Here is a 14,605-nt window from a genome sequence, read left to right on the forward strand (position 1 = left end):
TTATACACAGTATGATGGGCCCACAGCTCCCCTATACACAGTATGATGGGTCCACAGCTCCCCTATACACAGTATGATGGGCCCACAGCTCCCCTATACACAGTATGATGGGCCCACAGCTCCCCTATACACAGTATGATGGGTCCACAGCTCCCCTATACACAGTATGATGGGTCCACAGCTCCCCTATACACAGTATGATGGGCCCGCAGCTCCCTTATACACAATATGATGGGCCCGCAGCTCCCGTATACACAGTATGATGGGCTCGCAGCTCCCTTATACACAGTATGATTGGCCTGCAGCTCCCTTATACACAGTATGATGGGCCCACAGCTCCCTTATACACAGTATGATGGGCCCGCAGCTCCCTTATGCACAGTATGATGGGCCTGCAGCTCCCTTATACACAGTATGATGGGCCCGCAGCTCCCTGTCATGATTTGGATGCCCCGGTCATTTACTCATCCTCTGGCGTATTCACTATTTTGTGGCACTGCTGCAGTGCCAATGCTCAAACTTGTGAGCGCAGCTTCTGACAGGCCAGAAGTTAGTCTTAGGCTACTTTCACACTGGCGTTAACTGCATTACGTCGCAATGCGTCGTTTTGCCGAAAAAACGCATCCTGCAAAAGTGCTTACAGGATGCGTTTTTTCGGCATTGACTAACATTAGCGACGCATTTGCGACGCAATGACACACGTCGCAACCGTCGTGCGACGGTTGCGCCGTGCTGTGGCGGACCGTCGGGAGCAAAAGACGTTACATGTAACGTTTTTTGCTCCCGACGGTCCGCTTTTTCCGACCACGCATGCGCGGCCGGAACTCCGCCCCCACCTCCCCGCACTTCCCCGCACCTCACAATGGGGCAGCGGATGCGCTGGAAAAATGCATCCGCTGCCCCCGTTGTGCGGCGGAGACAACGCTAGCGTCGGGAACCTCGGTCCGACGCACCGCGACGGGCCGAGCCCGACGCTAGTGTGAAAGTAGCCTTACATTGCGCGCTTGTGACATAGCCTCATAGAAGCTATGTGCACTTGTTGCAGATTTACCGCAGATTTCCTGTGTTTTTTGTGCAGATTTCACCTGCATTTTACCACCTGCGGATTCCTATACAGGAGCAGGTGTAAAACGCTGCGGAATCCACACAAAGAATTGGCATGCTATGGAAAATACAACGCAGCGTTTCTGCATGGTATTTTCCGCACCATGGGCACTGCGGATTTGGTTTTCCATAGGTTTACATGGCACTGTACACCGCATGGAAAACTGCTGGAAAACCCCATCTCCAGCCTCCCCTGACAGCAAATGTTACATGATGGAGTACATATAATATCATAACAAAACATTATAATATTCACCCCCCAGTACCCTGTCCCCCCTCCCCCACTTCAGCCCCAATACCCCCTTCATCTCCACCCCTCAGTGCCCACGAGGCTGAAGTTGGTTTCTTATTCGTCAGTTTCTTATTCGGCAATTTTTTCTTTTCTGTTTTTTATAGGTTTAACAACAAAAAATAATCATCACAATAATAAAAATCAATGCAGCGAGGAGCCCTGATGTGAATACGCTTAAAAACGGCTACTAAAACAATAAAACTGGCACAAAAATGGGCATCAAAGTGGGCACCAAAGAGCGCTGAAGAAAGGGTTAAATGCCTTTGGGCCACTGATCTCACACTGCAGACATAAAGAACAAGGCGCCCCACATCCAAACCAGTTATTTCCAGCCTGGCCCAAATGGATTCTGGGCATCAGAACTGGCATCAAAGTGGGCAGACAGTCAATTTTGGCCATTTGAATAAGTGATGTTTTTAAGGGGTTAAATGCCTTTTGGCCACTGATCTGACACTTAAAATACACAGAAAGTGATGCCCTGCATCAAACCCAGGTCCCTTCAGCCTGGCCCAAATGGGTTCTGGGCACCAGAACTGGCATCAAAGTGGGCAAACAGCCCATTTTCACAGATTTGAATAAGTAACTGATGTTTTTAAGGGGTTAAATGCCTTTGGGCCACTGATCTGACACTTAAAATACACAGAAAGTGATGCCCTGCATCAAACCCAGGTCCCTTCAGCCTGGCCCAAATGGGTTCTGGGCACCAGAACTGGCATCAACGTGGGCAAACAGCCCATTTTCGCAGATTTGAATAAGTAACTGATGTTTTTAAAGGGTTAAATGCCTTTGGGCCACTGATCTGACACTTAAAATACACAGAAAGTGATGCCCTGCATCAAACCCAGGTCTCTCCAGCCTGGCCCAAATGGGTTCTGGGCACCAGAACTGGCATCAAAGTGGGCAAACAGCTCATTTTCACAGATTTGAATAAGTAACTGATGTTTTTAAGGGGTTAAATGCCTTTGGGCCACTGATCTGACACTTAAAATACACATAAAGTGATGCCCTGCATCAAACCCAGGTCTCTCCAGCCTGGCCCAAATGGGTTCTGGGCACCAGAACTGGCATCAAAGTGGGCAAACAGCTCATTTTCACAGATTTGAATAAGTAACTGATGTTTTTAAGGGGTTAAATGCATTTGGGCCACTGATACGACACTTAAAATACACAGGCAGTGATGCCCTGCATCAAACCCAGGTCTCTCCAGCCTGGCCCAAATGGGTTTTGGGCACCAGAACTGGCATCAAAGTGGGCAAACAGCCCATATTTACAGATTTGAATAATTAACTGATGTTTTTAAGGGCTAAATGACTTTGGGCCACTGATGTCACTCCACCCTTACATCCCAATGGCTTTGTGGTCCATCGCCATTGGCATTATGCCACTTTTATTAGTGTTAAAATGTAGCAGCAATTTTTCATAATTAAGGAAATCTGCAAAACCTACTTTTTACAGACTTATACCCTTTTTAACGGTCTTTGAAGGGTTGAGATATTTGGAAACCGGTAGAATTATACCTTTTTAACTGCACCACCTGTCAGGAAATAGGAAGAAGTTCTGATTACTTCAATTACATATACAGAGCTCTCAGCTGCAGTTTCCTCTGCCTGCCTGCACAAGGATGGAATTCAAAGCCTCTCTTCCTCCCTTCCCCCTGCTATATGGCTGTAATGTAAGACCAGCATGCAAGCTCCACTGAGAAATTTTTATGGCTTTGTGCTGTGAAAGCCAGTCCTCTCCCTAAACCCCTCATCCCGCCTCCCGCCTGATACTAGCTATAACTGGTACAGTTACTTTCAAACCGCATGGGACTCTTTTGTTCTTGAAAATTTTTGTACAAGGACACAGATCAGGGATAGGGATATAAGGGTTACATATTTTGAATGTCCACCCGAGAAATTTATAACTCACTGAAATCGCTATTATCTACACCCAAAAAAATGCAAGGCACTGATTTGTCATTAAGCGGGTCAAATATCTACGCCGTGTTTATACTTAAAAGAACCCCTATGACATGGTGAGCATCATGATCATTGTCGTTCGTCTCCGAGGTTCAGACAGCGAGTTATGTATAGAAATGGCTTGTCATAACTCGAAGAAAGGGGAGTATTCAGCCTCTGAGTGAGGTCTGTTATGATCCGGTGACCCTGGAGCCGCATGAGACGTTCTCTGGAGTAGGTGGTACCTGTACTGACCGCAAACCCTAAACTGACACCGCAACTAGAAATAGCCGTGGGGTGTACCTAACACGTCCTAGACACCTCGACACAGCCAGAGGACTAAATACCCCTAAAGATGGAAATGTGAATTCTATCTTGCCTCAGAGCAGAATCCCAAAGGATAGGCAGCCCCCCACAAATATTGACTGTGAGTTTAAGAGGAAAATATGTACGCAGGCAGAAAGACAGGATTTAGCAAAAGAGGCACTTCTGGCTAAATAGAAAAGGATAGGACAGAATTCTAAGCGGTCAGTATTAAAACCCTAAAAATATCCACAGCAGGAAATACTAATATTCTACATCTAACTAAAGACATAGAAAGTATATCTGCATCTCCAGAGAATCCAGCATGACAAAAAATCCAAACAAAGTCTAAGTTGGACAAAAACACAATAAATTGCACTGAACAGAAATTCACACAGCATGCGTGCTACAGAGACCGAAAACCAGACACTTATCTTAGCTGAATTGACAGCAGGGCATGAGGAGCCAGACAGAGATGCAATCCCTCCATGAACAATGGACAACTGGCGTGGAATACTGGATCCAACACACCTAAATACCTAATAGAGCTGCAATCAGCAGAAACACCTGCCCTGGACTACAATCCAGAGACAACTGCACTACCAGTAACAACCACCGGAGGGAGCCCAAGAGCAGAATTCACAACAACCAGTGTTCAGTAATCCTCCTTCATCTGCTGCTCGTGTTACTTCCATCTGCATTTGCTGGACATGTAAGCTGTTTGCTGCTCTGCAAAACCTGAGACTATTAACCAGGCCTCCCTTGTTGAGCTAAGATATGATTTGAACTGCCTTATAGCATATCTATCTGTGTCTGGACTAAGTCAAGGATCTATTCGTGTAAAGTTTCCTCAAGAATAACTGTGCTTCATAGACTTTCTGTTTGTTTGCATCCACCTCTGAAGTTTCCTATTGACTGCTAAGCTGCGTTTATTATTTGCACCAAGTGTTGTGGACTTGAGTTTCTCTCTGCACCTGCTTGAATCACCGTGTGATAATATAAACTTTACCACTTATAAAACTGTGTCCTGTTGTCTTGTTCCACGCAAAGAGTCTCCTGAATTATCCCCTATAATTATTACAGCCAGACCTCATGTGATTGGAGTGTGTCAGCAGTTCCTGAAAGATGAAGGCATTGAAGCTATGGACTGGCCCACCCTTTTCCCGAGACCTGAATCCGATTGATCACATCTGGGACATCATGTCTCTCACCATCCACTAATGTCACGTTGCACCAGACTGTCCAGGAGTTGGCGGATGATTTAGTACAGGTCTGGGAGGAGATCCCTCAGGAGACCATCCACCACCTCATCAGGAGCATGCCCAGGTGTTGTAGGGAGGTCATACAGGCACATGGAGGCCACACACACTACTGAGCATCATTTCCTTGTCATGAGGCATTTCCACAGAAGTTGGATCAGCCTTTAATTTGATTTTCGAGTTTTATTGTCCTGAACACATTCCACTATGAAATGAATAAAGATTTACAACTGGAATATTTCATTCAGTGATATCTTGGATGTGGGGTTTTAGTGTTCCCTTTATTCTCTATTCTATCTATTGTAATCTAATCTGTCACTCTGTGATTAAAATGTACGCGGCTGATCATTTGCCGGCTTTTACTCTATCTAGAATACATATATGTTTTAAAGAATATTTTGTTTTAAAACTATGTATAAATGATTTAGAACATTTCTCTATGTAAAATCTCATGTTAAAATCGCATTGCAGTCTGAAACCAATCGCAATGCATTTGGATGTAAATCGGATGATAGGTGTGAAAACTGGGATTGCACTCACACAAAAAACGCATGACACTCACAAGACAGTGGTATTACACTCGACCGACTCTCCAAAATCAAAATGAGACCGATTTTTAATTCACTAGTGTGTGTATAGCCTTACTGTTTATGTAAAAGTGGTGTGAGATCAGTGGCCCAAGCTCATTTAACCCCTCAAAAACATCAGTTACTTATTCAAATCTGTGAAAATGGGCTGTTTGCCCACTTTGATGCCAGTTCTGATGCCCAGAACACATTTGGGCCAGGCTGGAGAGACCTGGGTTTGATGCAGGGCATCACTGTCTGTGTATTTTAAGTGTTGTATCAGTGGCCCAAAGGCATTTAACACCTTAAAAACATCAGTTACTTATTCAAATCTGTGAAAATGGGCTGTTTGCCCACTTTGATGCCAGTTCTGGTGCCCAGAACCCATTTGGGCCAGGCTGGAGAGACCTGGGTTTGATGCAGGGCATCACTGTCTGTGTATTTTAAGTGTCGTATCAGTGGCCCAAAGGCATTTAACCCCTTAAAAACATCAGTTACTTATTCAAATCTGTGAAAATGGGCTGTTTGCCCACTTTGATGCCAGTTCTGGTGCCCAGAACCCATTTGGGCCAGGCTGGAGAGACCTGGGTTTGATGCAGGGCATCACTGTCTGTGTATTTTAAGTGACGTATTAGTGGCCCAAAGGCATTTAACTCCTTAAAAACATCAGTTACTTATTCAAATCTGTGAAAATGGGCTGTTTGCCCACTTTGATGCCAGTACTGGTGCCCAGAACCCATTTGGGCCAGGCTGAAGGGACCTGGGTTTGATGCAGGGCATCACTTTCTGTGTATTTTAAGTGTCAGATCAGTGGCCCAAAGGCATTTAACCCCTTAAAAACATCACTTATTCAAATCTGTGAAAATGGGCTGTTTGCCCACTTTGATGCCAGTTCTGGTGCCCAGAACCCATGTAGGCCAGCCTGGAGGGACCTGGGTTTGATGCAGGGCATCACTGTCTGTGTATTTTAAGTGTCAGATCAGTGGCCCAAAGGCATTTAACCCCTTAAAAACATCAGTTACTTATTCAAATCTGTGAAAATGGGCTGTTTGCCCACTTTGATGCCAGTTCTGGTGCCCAGAACCCATTTGGGCCAGGCTGGAGAGACCTGGGTTTGATGCAGGGCATCACTGTCTGTGTATTTTAAGTGTCGTATTAGTGGCCCAAAGGCATTTAACTCCTTAAAAACATCAGTTACTTATTCAAATCTGTGAAAATGGGCTGTTTGCCCACTTTGATGCCAGTACTGGTGCCCAGAACCCATTTGGGCCAGGCTGAAGGGACCTGGGTTTGATGCAGGGCATCACTTTCTGTGTATTTTAAGTGTCAGATCAGTGGCCGAAAGGCATTTAACCCCTTAAAAACATCACTTATTCAAATCTGTGAAAATGGGCTGTTTGCCCACTTTGATGCCAGTTCTGGTGCCCAGAACCCATGTAGGCCAGCCTGGAGGGACCTGGGTTTGATGCAGGGCATCACTGTCTGTGTATTTTAAGTGTCAGATCAGTGGCCCAAAGGCATTTAACCCCTTAAAAACATCAGTTACTTATTCAAATCTGTGAAAATGGGCTGTTTGCCCACTTTGATGCCAGTTCTGGTGCCCAGAACCCATTTGGGCCAGGCTGGAGAGACCTGGGTTTGATGCAGGGCATCACTGTCTGTGTATTTTAAGTGTCGTATTAGTGGCCCAAAGGCATTTAACTCCTTAAAAACATCAGTTACTTATTCAAATCTGTGAAAATGGGCTGTTTGCCCACTTTGATGCCAGTACTGGTGCCCAGAACTCATTTGGGCCAGGCTGAAGGGACCTGGGTTTGATGCAGGGCATCACTTTCTGTGTATTTTAAGTGTCAGATCAGTGGCCCAAAGGCATTTAACCCCTTAAAAACATCACTTATTCAAATCTGTGAAAATGGGCTGTTTGCCCACTTTGATGCCAGTTCTGGTGCCCAGAACCCATTTGGGCCAGGCTGGAGAGACCTGGGTTTGATGCAGGGCATCACTGTCTGTGTATTTTAAGTGTCGTATCAGTGGCCCAAAGGCATTTAACCCCTTAAAAACATCAGTTACTTATTCAAATCTGTGAAAATGGGCTGTTTGCCCACTTTGATGCCAGTACTGGTGCCCAGAACCCATTTGGGCCAGGCTGGAGAGACCTGGGTTTGATGCAGGGCATCACTGTCTGTGTATTTTAAGTGTCGTATTAGTGGCCCAAAGGCATTTAACTCCTTAAAAACATCAGTTACTTATTCAAATCTGTGAAAATGGGCTGTTTGCCCACTTTGATGCCAGTTCTGGTGCCCAGAACCCATTTGGGCCAGGCTGGAGAGACCTGGGTTTGATGCAGGGCATCACTGTCTGTGTATTTTAAGTGTCGTATCAGTGGCCCAAAGGCATTTAACCCCTTAAAAACATCAGTTACTTATTCAAATCTGTGAAAATGGGCTGTTTGCCCACTTTGATGCCAGTACTGGTGCCCAGAACCCATTTGGGCCAGGCTGGAGAGACCTGGGTTTGATGCAGGGCATCACTGTCTGTGTATTTTAAGTGTCGTATTAGTGGCCCAAAGGCATTTAACCCCTTAAAAACATCAGTTATTTATTCAAATGGCCAAAATTGACTGCCCACTTTGATGCCAGTTCTGATGCCCAGAACCCATTTGGGCCAGGCTGGAAATAACTGGTTTGGATGTGGGGCGCCCTGTTCTATAAGTCAGCAGTGTGAGATCAGTGGCCCAAAGGCATTTAACCCTTTCTTCAGCGCTCTTTGGGGCCCACTTTGATGCCCATTTTTGTGCCAGTTTTATTGTTTTTGTAGCCGTTTTTAAGTGTATTCACATCAGGGCTCCTCGCTGCATTGTGTTTTTATTATTGTGATGATTATTTTTAGTTGTTAAACCTATAAAAAACAGAAAAGAAAAAATTGCCGAATAAGAAACTGACGAATAAGAAACCAACTTCAGCATCGTCTGAAGAGAAGATAAATAATCTGTATTTTCCCTGGTTCAAAAACATTGCGTCTTACAGTTCAAAGTGGACGGGATTTATAGAAATCTCACGGCCTCCCGGCTTCTTTTTTTTAACGCAGCGTAAACTGATCTGCGGTCCGTGTTTCAAGTCCGCAGCATGTCAATTTCTCTTGCGGTTACGCCGAGTTTTAAGTGTGGATTTTCCTTATGGACTTACATTAGATGTGTAAAATCCGCAACAAAAAGATCCACATGCATTTTAGCGCATTTCCGCAGCGAAAAAGCATAAAATACATCTTTAATCAGCTCTTAAGTATATCAATAAAGTTTTCTCAAAGGAAAAAAACAGGAAGTATAAAAAACAAAGCAGCTTTATTTAAAGGGGTTGTCCACTACTTTCAATTAACCCCCCTATGTATCCCCCCAGGGCCCCTGATGATTTGTGTAATTACCTTCTTTAGCCGTTTTCGCCTGTGAGCGGCGCTATGCTGGTGCCTGAGTCTGGGTCACGTGACCCCCAGGCTTCAGCCGCCGCTCATTTCCGCCGACGTCACGTCAATTTCCAGACTCTGGAAATTGACGTGACGTCAGTAGCAGGCGTGTCCCCAGGCTCCACAGACAGCAGTCACTCATAAAGAGTGACTGGGCTGTGGGCGGGGCTGAGGCTGCCTGCGGGGCTAGGCAGGGATGTGCGGGCGGGCGGAGCTAGGCAGGGATGGGCTAGGCAGGGATGTGCGGGCGGGCGCCGGTGCTGTGTGTCCCCGGCGCTGTGCGGTCGCGGGTGCCGGCGCTGTGCGGTCGCAGGTGCCGAGCGGTCCCGGGCGACGTGCGGTCCCGGGCGCCGGCGCTGTGCGGTCGCGGGTGTCGGCGCTGTGCGGTCGCCGGTGCTGTGCGGTCCCGGGCGCCGGCGCTGTGCGTACCGGTATGTGCTCGGGGTGTGTGTGTGTGTGTGTGTGTCTCTGTATGCAGGCATCGTCCGATGGGACAACAAGTCCCATCGGGCTCTGCCTGCTACAGTGGCAGTGAGTGACACATTAGCCAATGATGGGACAGTAGTAGTCCCATCATCCGGCTAATGTGTTGAATGTAATAATAATAATAATAATAAAAAAAAAATACACATATACATATACAATACATACATACATACAACACACACCATGCGACGACACTCACCATGCGGCGGCATGCGACTTGTACCATGCAACTACATGCACCATGCGATGACATGCGCCATGCGACGACATGCGCCATACAACTACATGCGGCGACATGCGACATGCAGCATGCGACAACATGCGAGGCATGCAGCATGCGACAACATGCGACATGCGAGGCATGCAGCATGCGACGACATGCGCCATGCAACTACATGCAAGACATGCAGCATGCGACGACATGCGCCATGCGGCGACATGCACCATGCAACGACTCTCACCATGCGGCGGCATGCGACTTGTACCATGCAACTACATGCACCATGCGATGACATGCACCATGCGACGACATGCGCCATACAACTACATGCACCATGCGGCGACATGCAGCATGCGACAACATGCGACGACATGCGCCATGCAACTACATGCACCATGCGGCGACATGCACCATGCAACGACACTCACCATGTGGCGTCATGCGACATGTACCATGCAATGACATGCAGCATGCGGTGACATGCACCATGCAACTACATGCACCATGCGATGACATGCACCATGCGACGACATGCGCCATACAACTACATGCACCATGCGGCGACATGCAGCATGCGACAACATGCGACGACATGCGCCATGCAACTACATGCACCATGCGGCGACATGCACCATGCAACGACACTCACCATGTGGCGTCATGCGACATGTACCATGCAATGACATGCAGCATGCGGTGACATGCACCATGCAACTACATGCACCATGCGATGACATGCACCATGCGACGACATGCGCCATGCAACTACATGCACCATGCGATGACATGCACCATGCGACGACATGCGACATGCAACTACATGCACCATGCAATGACATGCAGCATGCGACGACATGCACCATGCGACGACATGCAGCATGCGACGACATGCAGCATGCGACGACATGCGACATGCACCATGCGATGACATGCACCATGCGACGACATGCGCCATGCAACTACATGCACCATACAACTACATGCACCATGCAACGACATGCACCATGCGACGACATGCACCATGCAACTACATGCACCATGCAACGACATGCACCATGCGACGACATGCACCATGCCACTACATGCACCATGCGACGACATGCAGCATGCGACGACATGCGACATGCACCATGCGATGACATGCGCCATGCAACGACATGCGCCATGCGACAACATGCGACATGCCGCATACAGTACATACATACAGTACATACATACAGTACAGACATAAAAAAAAATATAGACATACAGTACATATAACATAGAGTACATACTCACCATCACTTGTCACTTTGATCCCCGAAGCCAGTGTCATAAAAAATATTAAAATAATAAACAAACACTATACTCCCTGATCCGCAGAAATCCAATTAAAACGAGTGTCCCACGACGATCTCCCGTGGAGAACAGGAGCATCTGCTGATGCAACCACTCTCCAGGGGCTCCAGGAACACAATGAGGGGAGGAAGGTATCCTTCCACAATGTATTCCCCACAATGTATTCCTACGCCCCTGTGAGAAAATAGTCCCTAGTCTCACTTTATGGCATGCTGTATGAGAAAGTTCCCACGCAGCTTTTTGCCATAAAGTGAGACCAGTGAACTATAGTAACCTCAGTGATACACTGCAGGAGCCATTGTCTCCTGTCAGTGTGTCACTGAGGGTCCTATAGAGCAGTGACATCACCCGATGTCACTGTTCTATAGGGGAGATCGTCGTGGGACACTCGTTATTATTTGGACTACGGCGGACAGGTAGTATACGGTTTATTATTTTACGTTTTTGCAGGGGCTGAAGTATGGTAAGTATGGTGAAATGAAGAATATTAAAATACTTTTTCCTAATGTGTGTGTGTTTTATTAACCCTTTATTAATATTGGATTAATAATGGATAGGGTCTTATTGACGCCTCTCCGTTATTAACCCGGCTTAATGTCACCTTACAATAGCAAGGTGACATTAACCCCTTATTACCCCATATCCCACCGCTACACGGGAGTGGGAAGAGAGGGGCTTAGGCTGGTTTCACACTTGCGTTTTTATCTGCATGCGTTTTTTAAAAAACCGCATGTGTGAAAAAACGCATGTAAACGTGGTAAAACACTGCGTTTTTTAGACGCATGCGTTTTTGCATGTAGGAAAAAAACGCGGGGTTTTGCCGCGTTTACATGCGTTTTTTCATAACCCTAAACGTGACAGAAATACGTGGCACTGAAATACGTGGCACGTGGCACTTACATACGTGGCACTTAAATACGTGGCACTTACATAGGTGGCACTTACATAGGTGGCACTGAAATACATGGCACGTGGCACTGAAATCCGTGGCACTTAAATCTGTGGCACTGAAATACGTGTCACGTGGCACTTAAATACGTGGCACTTAAATACGTGGCACTTACATACGTGGCACTTACATACGTGGCACTTACATACGTGGCACTTACATACGTGGCACATGGCACTTACATACGTGGTACTTATATACGTGGCACGTGGCACTTACATACGTGGCACTTATATACGTGGCACTGAAATACGTGGCACGTGGCACTTACATACGTGGCACTTAAATACGTGGCACTGAAATACGTGGCACTGAAATACGTGGCACTTACATACGTGACACTTACATACGTGGCACTTACATACGTGGCACTTACATACGTGGCACTGAAATATCGTGGCACTATGTCATAAAATGTTCATTAAACGGTTAGGGGTGAGGTTAGGGGTAGGGTTAGGGTTTGGATCCCTTTATCACCCTGATGGTGGTGGGTGGTTTTTCAGTGTTTTTTCTGTTTTTTTTTCTATAAAAACGCATGCGTTTTTAACGCAAACAAACGCGCGTGTTCAGAAACGCATGCGTTGCCGAAAACGCGTCAAAACGCATGCGAAAAAACGCATGCGTTTTCAATGTTAAGTATAGGGAAAAAAAAGCATGCGTTTTTTAGCGCTAAAACGCAGCGTCCAAAAACGCAAGTGTGAAACCAGCCTCAGTGCCGGAATTGGCGCATCTAAGGCTACGTTCACATTTGCGTTGTGCGCCGCAGCGTCGGAGACGCAACGCACAACGCAAACAAAAACGCAACAAAACGCACGCTAAAATGTGGAGCGATAAAGGGGAGCGATAAAAGGGGAGCGATAAAGGAAACCAAAAATGCTCCAGGGGGTGAAGGGGTTTAGAAACATGGATATGGACATATCTATGGAAATAGACATAGATATATAGATATATCTGTATCTATCTATCTATCCCATATCTATCTATCTATCTATCTATCTATTATCTATCTATCTATCTGTGTGTAATGGAGTGTGGGTTGGACAGATGTAAAAGAGGAGGTTGGACAGAAATGACATCACAAATCTGTTTGAAGCTAGAGGAGGGAGGGGTTGGGGTGTGTTTTGGAGAGGGTGTGCTAGGTTCAGGCTTAGTAGCAGTGCAATGCATCATGGAACTTGTAGTATTAGAGCACAATGACTCAGGAGAAAGGAAGTTGTCGATTAACCCCATGAGAGCTGAATCCAGCACTAAAATGTGCTGCTACAGCATGATAAAAGGTAATATTGCTAAAATAAACACAGTAGATGTTTTCAGTGGCCCATAATAGCAAGATTTATGGGAAAAAAAAAAAAAAAGGTTATAGTAGTGGACAACTTCTTTAAAGCATTACACACCAAAAAGAGACAAAAAATTGATAAAAACCATGTTAAAAACGCAAAGAAAAACGCAAGTAACCTAATTTAAATAAAAGTTGCAAAAATTCTGTAACATAAAAAATGCAGCAAGAGTTCATTGTGGGATCGTAGAGTTACGGCTGCATTCACACTCAGGGTTTTTTCAGCTCAAAACCGCAAGAGTTCAATCAGAAACTGCTTCAAGAATCTCTCCTGTTTTGGATGAGTTTTTCTTTTTGGTAACAATTTCCTGGAACTTTTTTGAAAAAATCTTGGAAAAGGGATTTATTTTTTCCTGAAAGTATTTTTTTTGCAGCCTCTTTATTAGGCTCATATGAAGAGGTTTCCTTCAGGATCCACTATGACGATGTCACATGCACTTTCTTCTGTTTCAAATCCTCTTTGGGAAAAAAAAAGCTAAAAAACTCCTGACATGAACAGCAAAGTGCATGTGTCATAGAAACAAATTGTGAGGGTTTTTCAAGAGTTTTTGAAACAGGTTTTCAGGAGGATTTAGAAGAGGATAAGCTAAAAAAATAACATCCCCCCCCCAAAAAAAAAAAAAACAACAACAAACAACTCTGTGTGTGCATGGCCCACTATAAGTCCTAAAGCGTTGTCACCGTCCAGAACACTAATGACAACCTGTCACAAATATGTTTCCGCCTTTTCTTGTGCACCTTGCGCCCTCTATGGTGAAGCCATGAATTACTGTCTTCTGAGAAGTGGGCTGATTTCCCGTAAATGCTGCCTTGCAGCCAAATTGAGCGTGGGGTAACATCGCCACCTACTGGCCAACAATGAACACAGCTACAAAGCAGGGAAAAAAAGTTGAAGACTGATTAATTCATTTACGGGGATGGGACATTAATTTTCATTAATCTAAAAGATTTCACATGTATTTTATGTTTATTAATTAAGCAAAGCAATTTTTTTTTTTACTTAAAGTGAAGTCATTTATTTTTCATACTCTTGCAGTTGGTACAACTCATCTATGTAAGCTTCATAAAGGCACAACTAGCACAGTAGCTTTACTACATCTGTCAATTTCACCTATGGCAGCACTGTGCGCACTAAAATTTATTGAGTAAACATATTCCATTGGAATAAAAAGACCCCGATCTTTGGAGTTTATATATCTGTGCATGTATTATAGGCAACGACGGTTCATGGTGGTTTCATATTGTGACCCAGGACACAACCCCATACAGAGCTCATTTAATACCACAATCATGAAGCACCAGCGTATGTTGTAGCCAAGAGCGGATGACACCAGCTCTCCCAGAACACCCCAC

The sequence above is a fragment of the Ranitomeya variabilis genome, chromosome 2 (assembly GCF_051348905.1).
Source record: "Ranitomeya variabilis isolate aRanVar5 chromosome 2, aRanVar5.hap1, whole genome shotgun sequence".
Taxonomy (NCBI): Eukaryota; Metazoa; Chordata; class Amphibia; order Anura; family Dendrobatidae; genus Ranitomeya; species Ranitomeya variabilis.